Genomic DNA, 11,977 nt, shown 5'->3' on the forward strand with positions numbered 1-11,977 from the left:
TGTGGTCCATTCTCTGATTAACATGAATTAAAATTCGTTTCCAGCTCTTTCGGGGTAACTTGAGAGACAAGTGGAGTGGAGAGAGAGAGAGAGGGAGAGAAAGGAAAAGAGAGAAAGAGAGAGAGAGAGAGAGGGGGAGAGTTAGGAAGAGAAGGACGAAGAAGAATGAGAGATGCAGCAGAAAAAGATAAACACAGGAAGAGAGAAGGGGTGCATAGGCGCGTATGTGTGCGAAGGGTTAGGGAGAGTATAAGATACCAAGAGAGATGCTGGAATATATGATGTTCAAATAAAGCAAGATATATATGTATATAAATATATATATATAGAGAGAGAGAGAGGGGGGATGAAAGAACGAGAGAGACGAAGAGAGAAGCAGACCAATATGTAATAAGAAAGAGAAGCGAGTAGAAATAAAAAAACAGATTGAGAAATGAAAGAACGAGGAACAGAAATTCATAGATAGAGAGAAAACGAGAGAGGGGAACGAGAGAAGGATACTGAGAAAGAAAATGGGAACGAGAGAGAGAGAAAGAGAAAGAGAGAGATGGACAGACAGTGTGTGAACGAGGGGGAGAAATATGAAGAGGGAGAAGAAGGTAGGGAGAGATACAGGAGGAAATTGACGGAGGATAACAGGGTGTTGAATATATTCGGACAAAAGTATAAAAAGAAAAGAAAAGAAAAAAAAGAAGAATAGGAAAGAGAAGGAAAGAAATAATCACGAAAAATAAATAGAAAGAAAGATAGAAGGAAAGAGGTAAGGAATATAAGGTAGAAGATAGGAACGGGGTAGGGGACGGGAAAGTAGCATGAACTGGATAAAAAGGCAAGAAAAACTACGAAAAAATGGAATAGGAAATAGTTGAAGAGGGACAGAATGATAATGCCAACCACACCATCGAAGAATAAGCAACAACAACGATATAATGTAATGGATATTTATAAGGAGAAAAAATAATAAAACGTAATGAAAGAATAGAAAATAACTAGTATTAAAAAAAAAGACAGCAGGAAGTAGAAAATATATAATGATGAATAAAATAAGAAAAAAATGAAAGAAAATGTAATAAAAACAACGAATTTCGTTCGTAACTATAGGATGTAGCAATAGTTTGTGAATCTTTAAGAATAAATACATACAATGGCTGACGATCAGGAAATAGCAGACAATAAGCAGACGATAATGTCGGCTCAAGAATTGCCGTGAGTGGATCAACGAACGAGACTTCGGCGTTATCTGTATAAAACTGTGTCTCCATCTGAAGGGGTTGGAGCGGAAAGATAGACGTGTGGTTGGATGATGGAGAGACGGATGGGTAAGTAGGGGGAAAGACGGGGTGGGCACGGAATGAATGAGTAGATGGTGGGGGATTATATATATATATATATATATATATATATATATATATATATATATATATACATACATACATATATCTATACATATATATACATATATCTATCTTATATATATATATATATATATACATACATATATATACACAAGTGTATATATACGTATATATGTAAATATATATAATATGTATCTATATATATACACATATTATACATACATATATACGTATATACATATACGTATATATATATATATATATATTATATATATATATATATATATATATATATATATATATATATATATATATATATATATATATATATATATATATATATATATATATATATTATATATATAATATTTCTAAATCTCTCAGAGAGATTTAAGCAGTAGTGGAGCGATAAAGTTGTAGTAAGCTACTTCAGGCTGATGACGAGCAAAGACTCAGAAACATGTCCCTGGATGCTGGCTAGGCTGGGTTGGGGAGCTTGTCTCCTCTTTGCAAACTTAAGGACACAGTAATTGTGTCAAGGCCGACAGGAAGCGGTCCAGCTTCCTAGGGCTAAACGGCAGTAGTGTGTTCCCTTATTGGGATTGTCACATTAAGTTGACAATATACTACAACTTTATCGCTCCACTACTGCTTAAATCTCTCTGAGAGATTTAGAAATATTATATTTCTAATTTTGCTGATCAGTGAATGAACTTCACTATGATTTACATAAGTTTGCGAAGGCGAAACAGGCTTTTCTATCCAGCCGCTAATCTACTTCCGGCTCGTCGTACTGCTTTGAATTGCTTCTGCCTAGTTTAGTGAGTTGTTTCTGTCCTTTTTGTTGCTGTTTGGTGTGATTTTTGTCAAGTTTCAACTGTTGTACCTGTGGAATTGCGCCCTGCGGGGCAAAAATTTTCTTTTTTGCTGCTCTCTTTTAGAGAGATAGCAAACTACCATCGTGTAAAACGAAAACTTTTTCAATATGGATAACGAAATGACCTTTCTACTGTGTGATGAGGACTTTCCTCTTTTACAAGAAGAAATTTGTTTCAATAATACACAAGTATTTCAAGTAGACCCAGAAGTAACCAAGGAAGAGAAAAAGGCCAGCAGTTTTTCTTCCGCCGTAGGCGGACAATTTGAAGCAATGGAGGTGATACCCGAACAGTGGTACAAGTACAGAAACCTAATAAGGAAAACAGACGACATAACAAGGTTAATACCGCCAAAGGAAACTATCCAAGAGTTGGCGGTAAGAACCGTTATCTACAAAGTGTACAATTGCAAAGAAAGGCGCATCATGATGATGAAAACGGATGCAATTGAAAAGTGTCTTGCCCCTGTGTGGGAAAAAATAAAATATGTCGGTAGAGGGCCTCGAAATGCTACAGTAGAGGCCCAATTCGAATCCGCAGAAATTGCGAAAGTAGTATCAACACAAACGTTGAAAACCGAAGAGGTAATGCTCTTACCCACATACCTGGGTCGGAGAACTGCGAAAATCACAATAGAAGACATTCCACCCGGGTATGACGTAAACTGGTTGGTAGAAGCTTTAATTTACGACGTGGAGGATCAAGTGGAAGTACTCACAATGAGAAGGAGGAACGCACTCAATTGGAAGGGGCAGGCGCTAGAGCTTATAGTTCTAGCGTCAAACGATACCCTCGAGACCAGACCAGACAGGATATTTATAGGGGAAGGTCTCAGTGCAAGAGTGTCGGTGGAGGGACGGAGGCCCAGATGTTTTAAATGTGGAGAAAAGGGCCACGTGCGCTCCGAATGTGTAAAAATAAAAAAACCGAACCAAAAAAAAGAAGTCCCTCCCCAAAGGGAGAAAGAAATACCGGAGAAAACTGAACTTAAAAAAGATGACAAACAAGGAAAAACGAAAACACCGGAAGTCGTAATAGAAAAAGGAAAAAGTAAGGAAGAAGCGGAGTTTGAAGTTGCCAAAAACAAAAGGAAAAAACCCATTGGCCCAGACTCCCCTCCCCCTACAAGAAAAAAAGAAAAAACGCAAAACATACAAGAAAAAATACCCTCGTTCACTCCCAAATTGAAACCCGCTCCTAAACCCCCGCAAGAAAGAATTGTTTCGTACACCATCAAAAACGAAGTATTACACGAACTAATAACAAAAAAAAACTATACGATAATGGGACCGATTGAAGGTAAACCGCCGCACATACGGTTGGCGAGGATAAGTGCCGAACACTACGAACAATTCAAACGGAGATATGCTGACGATATTTTTGATGTGAGTCAGCATGTCGTGAAAGAAAAAATTATTCTAAAACCAACGGCTACACCAGTCATAGAAGATACCGGAGGAGGGGACGATGCAAGTCGTGAAACCCCTCCTGCAAAGGTAATGTAAACATTTTTTTTCATGGAAGTTAAGATAGGGTGTATAAATGTTCGTGGCCTGGGGTCCAAATGGAAGCAGACATGCCTCCTAAACGACCTCAGGTCGCGAAAGATAGATATATGTGTTGTGACTGAGTCCAAGCTGAACGGCCCACAGGCGTTCTCACCTCTTCTTAATGATTACGAGAAAGTTATTTCTCCGAGTCAAGGAGGGAGTGGGGGCGTTGTGGTACTGTTCAAAAAAAGCTTGGATGTACAGGTAAGTGCAGTCTTTCTAGACCCAGAAGGTAGGCTGGTCGTTCTGGATGTGACACACGCGAATAAGCAGTCTTTCAGGTTGGTAGCACTATATGCTCCGCAAGAAAATAGACAAACGGTTTTTTTTCGAGATTTGGAAAATTTCCTAGCGACGTCGAAAACTTTAGTGTTAACAGGAGACTTCAACGCTATTCTCAACGCGCAAGTGGATAGTGGTGGCTCAATCAATAGAAGGGAAAGCCCTGGCCTAAAAAGGCTACTAGCAAGCTATAAACTAGTAGACCGCTATAGACTGGATGAACCGTTCGTTCCACAGTGGACGTGGTCTAATAACGACGGGTCACAGAGGTCTTACTTAGATAGGGTAATTATAAAAGACAGTGATAGGGATATAGTTAGTTGTCCACAATTTCACTGTACTTCCTACACGGATCACAAATTTGTGACATGTAGGATGCAGTTAGCTAAGTGTCATAGACAGGGACCCGGGTACTGGAAGATGAACAAGTCTATTTTGACTAGTAAAGTCTTCCGTGCTCGGGTGAAGGAATTAGTGCAGAGGGCATTATGCGGAGCCATCGTTAATAACAGATGGTGGTGCGCCCTCAAAAGAGCCATACGTTTAGAGTCTCTTAGATTTAGTAAAGAGCTAAGTTTAGAGAGAGCAAGAGTAGAAGGGAATCTAACTAAGGAATTAGAGGAGGCCATAGTATCAGGCTCTGCATCCAGAGTGTTGGCGGCGAGGTCGGTATTATTCCGTCACCTCCAAGCCAAACACGAAGGTAGTAGAGTCAGGGCTAAGTTACGCGCGGTAGGCAGAGAAGGTATTAATGTTGCCGGATGGGCCCGTCATGTGGAGAGTCGGAGAGGCAGAAATGCTTCTGTGCAGTCTTTAATTGACGAACAGGGGCGCCGGATCGAAGGACAGGAGGAGATGCAGAAGGCCTTTCATCAGCATTTCGCACGGTTGTTTGGGACGAACGAGACGTTGGACCATGGGGAGCCCTTAAGGGATGTCCTGGCTGACGGACCGCGACTCTCAGCAAGCGAAGTGGGGCGTTGTGAAGGGCCGATCACAGCTGCGGAGGTCAAAGAGGTACTGGCAGAGAGCGCGCGGGACAGGTCGCCGGGACTGGATGGTCTGCCCTACGAGTTTTATAGTACAATGCCGGACTTGTTCGGACACTTGCTGGCTGGCGTGTACACGAACTGGCAACAGAATGGGAGAATTCCCTGCTCTGTGAGTCGGGGAGTGGTAACGCTGGTCAGAAAAGACCCGAGCAAGGGGGACCATATCAGTAATTTCAGGCCCATAACTCTACTGAATGTAGAGTTAAAGATTTTGGCCAAGGTGCTAGCAAAAAGGTTGACGGCTGTCGCGGATAAGCTTGTCGGGAGGGCGCAAACATGTGCCATTCCTGGCAGGTCGATCCAGGACAATCTTCATCTCTTACGCTACACCTTAGACAGGGTGGGGAAAGTTTCCGGTAAAGGTGGGGCATTGGTCCATTTAGACCAAAGTAAGGCCTTCGATAGGGTCGATCATCGGTACCTGGCGGCAGTCCTTGAGGCGGCTGGGCTAGGCCCGGATTTCCGCGGTTGGATCAAGGCCATTTATGGTGGCATCAAATCCACGGTTCAGGTGAACGGTTACCTGTCGGAGCCGTTCGAGATCAGGCGTTCAGTCCGTCAAGGGTGCCCCCTGTCTCCGCTTCTGTATGTTCTGTCTCTCGAGCCATTGCTGCGGAGGTTGGAGAAGTTGGGAAGCACCACTAATGAAATCGGATGTGGTAAAGGTGTTTCGGCGTATGCGGATGACGTCACCATCACCGTATCCAAGATGACTCAGCTACCTCGCGTAGCAGAGGCAATCAGAAGATACGAGACGGTGGCAGGGGCAAAAGTTAACATGGACAAGTCTGTAGGATTGCGGCTCGGCACCTGGAGCAGCAAGCCGATAACGTCCAGTGTTGTTGGACACTGGACGGATGGCCCTGTTAAGTTGCTCGGAGTTTGGTTTGGTCCGGACTCCCAGACGGAGAAAAATTGGAGCGAGGTGACGAACAGGGTAGAAGCGCTATCCCGGACTTGGTCTGGAAGGGCGCTGTCCCTGAAAGGAAGGGCGGAGGTGGTGCAGACGTTTATTGCGTCAGTTATCACCTACCGCCTCGCCGTCGTCCCCTGCCCTGATTTGTGGCTAAACAAGCTGGTTCGGATTCTCTTCCGCTTTTTGTGGAGGGGAAAGCCGCTTGTGAGGCGCTCCGTGTGCTGTTAGGAACCGTTAAAGGGTGGCCTAGGGATGCCGTGGTTGTTGATGTGCAAATATGCACTGAGACTAAGGCATCTCTGGTCTTACCTGGATGGTGGTCAGGTGTGGAATTTGCTCGCCGAGGAATTCTTTCCACGACCAGCCTCTCTAGAGGGATTTAAACCCGGTTTAATTAAAAGACAGAAATCGACTGAATGGCAAAAGGAATGCCGGCAGGCACTTGAGCTAATCCACAAGGCGGGTAAGGCCGGCAGCGGGAATACCACCTCTGCGTTTTACAAAGGGTTGGTAGAGTTTAAAAGTGACGACGTGCTAGGAGAGACACTGGGGCTCGATGAGAACCAGCTATCCAACCTGTTTCGGAACACTTTCAGAGCGGGGTATTTGGATAATTACCAAAGATCCCTGAATTGGCAGTGTTTCAGGAATGCTTTACCTGTCCACGAGAAATTGTCCAGGCACGGGATTTCAGTGCCACCCGAATGTCCAAGATGCGGGCAGGAGAAGGAAACCATCCTGCACGCTCTTGTTCAGTGCACCCATCTTTCGGAGATGACAATTTACGTCGAACACGTGCTGTCGCACCTAGGAAGAGTACAGCTATCGGCTGAGTCTGTGATTAAGAATGCACCGCCCGCCGGACTACCTAAGGAAGGTGAGGCTTGTTTCCTATGTACAGTCGCAGTTATGAAAGAGTGTGCATGGAGAACTCGAATGCAAGGTATGAAGACAAGAACCTTCATCTCCGGCCCTGGAATGCTATACTATTTCAGGTACCACCTGAAAAGCAAGATAGGGCTGGAGAGAAGACACCTGTCTAGAAGAGTATATGAGGAAAGATGGAAGGAAGTAGGAAGGAAGTTGCGAGTGAGCGGCCCTACTTAAAACTTTCCAGAAAAAATACAAAGGTGTAGACTGGTGTACCCTGGAATTAGGTGTAAACCATTGGTAATATTCCAAGTTTTGTAGAAAAAATTTTAAATATATATATTTTTAAACGTATATTTTTTCAAAAAAAGCTAAAAAGACTCACTAAATGACAATTCTTAAATGTTTGTAGTGTCCTGTATTGTCCAATCTATGTAAGATATTATTATCGTAATAAAGAGAATTGGTAAGCTACTTCAGGCTGATGACGAGCAAAGACTCAGAAACATGTCTCTGAATGCTGGCTAGGCTGGGTGGGGGAGCTTGTCTCCCCTTCGCAAACTTAAGGACACGGTAATTGTGTCAAGGTCGACAGGAAGCGGTCCAGCTTCCTAGGGCTAAACGGCAGTAGTGTGTTCCCTTATTGGGATTGTCACATTAAGTTGACAATATACTACAACTATATATATATATATATATATATATATATATATATATATATATATATATATATATATATAAAACAATTGCATCGTGGATGGTGTTTATAAGCCATTTAAAATAACACACAAAATCCGTTGGATTCACTTCAACATTTAAATTTAATTTGTCAAAATATTTTCGTCGCTTTGAGACCGCGACCTGTTCACTGACAAAATTCTGTGCTGCAGAATTATAAACACCTTCCACGCTGCAATTGTTTTCGTTCCAGCACACGATCTCAGATCAGGTCACTTGCTATGCAAGTACATCTCCCTATATATATATATATATATATATATATATATATATATATGCATTAAAATAATTACATTCATATTCAATATGAATGCATTTTACTTTAAAGAATACTTATATACATACAAGCACGCGAATTTATATATATGTGTGCGTGTATGTGTTTGTGATGTGTGTGTGTGTGTTTGTGTGTATATATACATATCCACACACACACACATATATATATACATATACATATATATATATATATATATATATATATATATATATATATACACACACACGAACACCTTGCTTCATCTTTTGACGTGTCATTTCGTTTCAGTCATTTTATATATTATAACAGTGATAGAGATCGATGATTGATATGTAGATTGCAAAAGAGAAGGAGGAAGACAGAGAGAAAGAGAGACAGAGGCTGACAGAGAGAAAAGAGAGAGTCGGAAGTCGGTGAGTGGAAGGAAAAGAGACATAGGTGAATAGGAAGATGATGCTACGTCGAAAAAAAGATGTAATATTAAAAAAGGACAGAAACGGAGACGTGAATGGGTAGTGACAAAAGTAAAATATCTACTTTAGTTAACGAAGACCACGTGGTTTCGGGTTCAATTCCATCGCGTAACATCTAGGGCAAGATGCCTTGTGAATGAACTTTTAGATGGAATCTGTGTATGTATCAGTGTGTGTGTGTTTGTGCAGCAGCTACTTGACATCTGGCATTGGTTTTTTAACGTCCCGTAAATTAGTAGTTTGGTAAAAGACCGATAGATTAAGTACCGAACTTAAGAAATACGTACTGGGGTTTATTTGTTCGACTAAACCCTTCAAGGTGCCCGCCCCAGTATGGCCGCAATCCAATGAGTGAAACAAGTAAAAGATAAAATATATAAGAAAAGAGAGAAAATGGTGTTGTTGTTGTTGTTGTTGTTGTTATTTCTTCGATGCAGGTCAGCTCAGATTGAGAAGATGAGCTAAGAGTATATATATATATATGTATATATATATATATATATATATATATATATATATATATATATATATATATATATATATATATATATATATATATATATATATATATATATATATATATATATATATATATATATTACAGCCGTAACTATCACGTCTTTTCCGGACGCTTGTGTGTGTGATGTAAGTGTGATTTCGTTGCTATTTCTACCATGGCGAACATCCTCTTGTAGGCTTACCGCCGTTTTGAGCAATGAAGATGTTATTGATGGATGTTGAGTGTGAGGTTAAATAAGTCAAATGAAATGCTGAAATGCAAGAAGTACCTGTTGTAAAGTGGTCTTTTGTCACTGTTGTATCTGTCTTTTGACAACAGTGGTCGCTCTGTCAGATATTGTTATATTCTGAAGTTGTCGATAGAATGGTTCTATCTGGCACTGTACGATCCCCAGTCGTACAGTTTTATTATCCTCCAAAGGTTGGATCGATACAACGTCCACTCAGTACCACAGTATAATTACTATATCAGAAAAGACACTTCTTGGTTGATGAAGCGGCGTGAGCACAAGAAATGAGCCATAGATTTATTCGCTTGATAGTGATTCTGTGAACAAACAGGATCAATCGGTTTCTTTTGCAGATATAGTATATCTTGGACTACATTATCAAATGTTATTGCTTCTTTTTCTTTTATATATGACGGTAGGATTTGATCTGAAGAAAATTTACCTACTACTGCTAGAAGATAAAACGAACATCAAGAGGTCTAATTATGTCCTTTATTAGTATTGGTTAGCAGTTCTATGATGAAAAAATCGTGGCCTGGTGGTTAGAGTAATGCACTCACAATCGGTAGATTGTGGTTTCAACTGCTAGACCGGCTGTGCTTTGCGTTCTTTAGTAAAGCTCTTCATTTCACGTTGCTCAAGTCCACTCAGCAGCAAATGGTTAACATTGTGGCGAATTGGTGTACAATGTTGAGATGGTGTCTCAGGAAAATCACTCGAACGGAAGTCCGGGAGCCATGTTTTGAAGCAATTGAAAAGATGAAGAGTACAACCCGCACGGTAAATCCCGACTGTTTGGGATTGGTTGTTCAACCACTTCGAAGGATGAGTGATTGAAACGATGAAAGAGCTTTCCATGGGGGACCATTCAAAATAACACGAATCCGTTCTCCATCTTTTTGAAATACTAGAGTGTGATCTGAGGAAAAAATTACCTGCTATTGCTTGCAGATCAAATGACTATGTAGAGGACAATTTTGAAAAGTATTTGTGTTATCTAACAGTCTTATGATGAAAAAATGTCTAGTGGAGGTTCATTTGAAATCATACAATGTGTCCTTCCCTTGTTAACAAAAAAACTTGAGAGTTGTTTGAATGTTATTACTTGCAGAACAAAAATCCGCGTGTAAGTTCCACATATTCGTTTTATTTAGTAATCTTATGATGAAAAAATGCTCCATGAAGGACCATTCAAGATTTAAGGGTGACATGACTGCTATTGCTAGTAGTGATGTTTAGCAGACGATAATCAAATACGTTCCCTCCATGCCTTACCATCCGATTTTATCACATGTGTCCCCTTTTATAAGAAATCATAATAAGAATTGAGGGTGATTTGGCTGCTGTTCTTTGCTGTGATGCTTTTGCTTATTGTGGTGTGACTATGACTAAACAGAAAAGCAAAACCTATCCATAAATGACCATCCATCATTATCCAATATGTCCTTCCTATTTTTCAAAATAATACTACAAAGTCGGGTTCGAAAAAGAGAGATTTGGCTGCTCTTTCTGGTAAAATCGGGCGATCAAGCAGAAGTTATTTCGTCATCGAATAAAGTGGAATGGTGAGAAAGGTGCGAATGGTTGCTGTGGATGTGAAGAATTTTTAAAAGAACTAAAAAGGTTGTTGTTTGTTTTTATTATTATTGTCGCTACTACAGCTGTTGCTCAAAATCTCTCTCTCTCTCTACGTCTCACGTTCTCTCTCTCTCTCTCTCTCTCTCTCTCATTTTCTCACTCTCTATTTCTAACTCTCTCACTCTCATTTTCTCACTCTCTTTCTGCCTCTCTCTCTCTCATTTTCTCACTCTCTCTCTTTCTGCCCCTCTCTCTCTCTCTCATTTTCTCACTCTCTCTCTTTCTGCCTCTCTCTCTCTCTCTCATTTGCTCTCTCTCTCTCTTTCTGCCTCTCTCTCTCTCATTTTCTCACTCTCTCTCTTTCTGCCTCTCTCTCTCATTTTCTCACTCTCTCTCTTTCTGCCTCTCTCTCTCTCTCTCATTTTCTCACTTTCTCTTTCTGCCTCTCTCTCTCTCTCTCTCTTTCTCTTTGTTCCATCTTTCTCCCTTTCTTTCTACCCCTTTCTCTCTCCCTCACTTTCTTTCTATCTCTTTTTCTACCCGTCTCTCTTTGTACACCACTCCCCTTTTTTCTCTCTATCCCTCTCTCTTTTCGTCCCCACCCCATCCCCTCTCTGTTCTCTTCCTCTCCTCCTTCCCTCACCTTAGTCTATCGCTCCCTACCTCTCCACTCTCTCACTCCACCTCTCTTCCCTCTCTCCCCATATCTCCCTCTCCCTCTCTCACCATCTCTCCTTCTTCCTCTCTCTTCCCTCTCACCCTCTTTTCTTCCTCCCACTCTCCTCCATATCTTTACCTCTCTTCCTCTTCGTCCTCTCTCTCTCGGCCTCTCTCTCGGCCTCTCTTCATTATCCAAAATATTTCTTCCTCTAATTCTCTAAAACTTTTTTTTTTCACAAAAAAAAAACAAAAAACAACAACAACAAAAAAAACCATTTCTTTCACATATTTTCTTTCAAACATCTCATTTCCTACTTGTCAATTTTTTGTTTCTTTCTATCGTTTCCATTTCGTCTCATCTTTCTTTATTTTTCTTTCCTTCATTTCTTTCTTCTTTCCTTCTTCTTTCCTCTTTCTCTTTCTGTTATTAATTGACTCCTCACCCCACCCCCACCCCCTCATCACTCTCACTACAACTTTCCAATCTTTATATTCCCAACAGTTTTCTTTTTATTGTTCGTCTTAACGTTGTTGCAGTTATTATTCTTGTTATTTTTTATATTGTTGTTAATATTGTAAAATATTGTTAACGTTGTTGTTGCTAACGTTATCATTAT

Source organism: Octopus bimaculoides, chromosome 11 (assembly GCF_046866305.1).
Source record: "Octopus bimaculoides isolate indiv1 chromosome 11, ASM4686630v1, whole genome shotgun sequence".
Taxonomy (NCBI): Eukaryota; Metazoa; Mollusca; class Cephalopoda; order Octopoda; family Octopodidae; genus Octopus; species Octopus bimaculoides.